The following is a 2,093-nucleotide window of genomic DNA, read 5'->3' on the forward strand; positions in this document are numbered from 1 at the left end:
CTTGCATTGTTTTTATTAGAATGGCAGCAAGCAAGTAGCTGCCAGAAAAGGACAATGGGACTCAAGGATTTGAATTCTTTTATACAATTTCTTCATTTCTATAGCTGCAATTATTTCACTGGAAAAAAATGCTGTTAACGAGCTGTAATTCAATATTTATGGAATTTAAAAAGCTGATGTTCAACATTAAAGGAAATGTATCAGAGTTAAAATCAATATGTATGCGTTCGATTATACTCGTAATAAGAGGTTTAATGGGATGCATTTCGTGGAACAACCTCAATTCAAGATTGGTTTAGCTTATGTAACAGCTTTTATTATGGTTTTAATTTTTATTGAGGCTGAAAATCTAAGGAATGGTTAATAGCAACTATTTAATAGAAAAGGCAACTTGAGACAACTCGACTGTGAGAGACTCGGTATTGATTTTGTCAATAAAGGATAGTGAATATTAAAATATAATTAATACAAAAGTTTTATAAAGTACAAAAGTAAGCAAAAGTTCGTTTTTATCCGGTCTATAAAAATAAGCATAACGTGGTCTCAATTTTATGTCTGTATCAAAATTCTAAGACAAACTTTTATTACAAGTTTGTGACTAGTTCTGATAGTCTTTGAGATCTAGGGTTATCTATGCTTATATCGATGTCATTTTTTGACAAACCTAATAGACTCTTTATGCTTTTTACGTACAGGGTCTGAGAATTTGCAGTATATACAAAATATTTTCCGTATTGACTGAATTGATAAAAGTTCTATTCTGTTTGGTTTTTTAAATGAATAAAAAGGCTACTCTTAATAATGTTATTGTCTAAAGACTTATAGTGTATGTAAATTCATAATTCTTGCTTAAGTCATTTGTTGACCTTTTGTCCAAGTTCATGCTCAGTTACTGGAGTGCAGTTCTTGGTAATCCCTTTCTATCATAAGGCAATTAGCGCTAATTGCAACTAATTGGCGTTTGAAACTCCAAGCAGAGTGTTGAAAATAAAGTGTGCCATTCCAGGATATAAAGTACTTAATGACTTCAACTCGTACTCTTGGAAGACACGTTGGACGCATCTAAACAACATTGAGGGTAATAACTGTGTAGCTCTGTAAATGTTGGTGGAAACAAATCAAATGCCAAATGGAGTTAACTACTGAATGAACCTGTGACTGCAGTGATGTTACTAATGGAGAATCACCTCCGTTGGCGGGTCGGAATTGAATCAATTTGGCCAATGAATGCGACCTCATTGGATTCAATACGTGCTCAGCGCATCTCTCACTCTCTCTATCTCTCTCTCTCTCTCTCTCACTCTCTCTTTCTCGTCTCTCATCTTCCATTTGGCACCTCGGACCGCCTTTTATCCATTACTTGGCACCTGGGATGCCTGCTCCCGTTCCCGTTCCCGTTCCTGTTCCCGTTCCCCTAGCCAGCAAATCGTTTAGTTCCTCATCTGATTATTATGCAGGAGCAAACACGAGCTCGTTTAGTGCGCGGGTAAATGCTGCTAGAGATTGAGTTCCCCTTTTCACTATAGGAAAGTGGTTCAATATTTTGTAAAGCACCCTAAACATAAAGATATATTTTTGAAACTGATTTAGAAGACCAAATTTTCAGTTTGAGTTATATTTTTTTCTATATACAGTGGCTCCCAGCTTATTTAAAACACACACTATACTTTTAACTATGCTTTGTTTAAATTTCATTATTCTGATATAATAACATACATAACAAACTGAAAATAAAATAAATAATGCTTTGTTTTAATTGCATTTTTCTGTTAAAATAACATACATAATAAACTGAAAATAAATCAAATATTTATTATTAAGCTTAATATTAATAAAATTATTAAAAAATCTGCATTAATATTTTATTTTTCATTCCTTCCCCTAATGGTATAAATTCAGATAAATTCGTATACAATTTTTAATATGTTAGAGTAATGGTTCAAATAATCTGAGTGCCATATCTATTAAAATTTAAAACGTAGTGTTCACTCAACAATAAAATTCAGCTTTTAAAAAATCTGTACTAAATATAGATTTTACACATGTAGTCTAGCTTTTAGAATTTTTATACTAAAACTTTAAACTTTTTAACA

Source organism: Drosophila innubila (genome assembly GCF_004354385.1).
Source record: "Drosophila innubila isolate TH190305 chromosome 3R unlocalized genomic scaffold, UK_Dinn_1.0 2_E_3R, whole genome shotgun sequence".
Taxonomy (NCBI): domain Eukaryota; kingdom Metazoa; phylum Arthropoda; class Insecta; order Diptera; family Drosophilidae; genus Drosophila; species Drosophila innubila.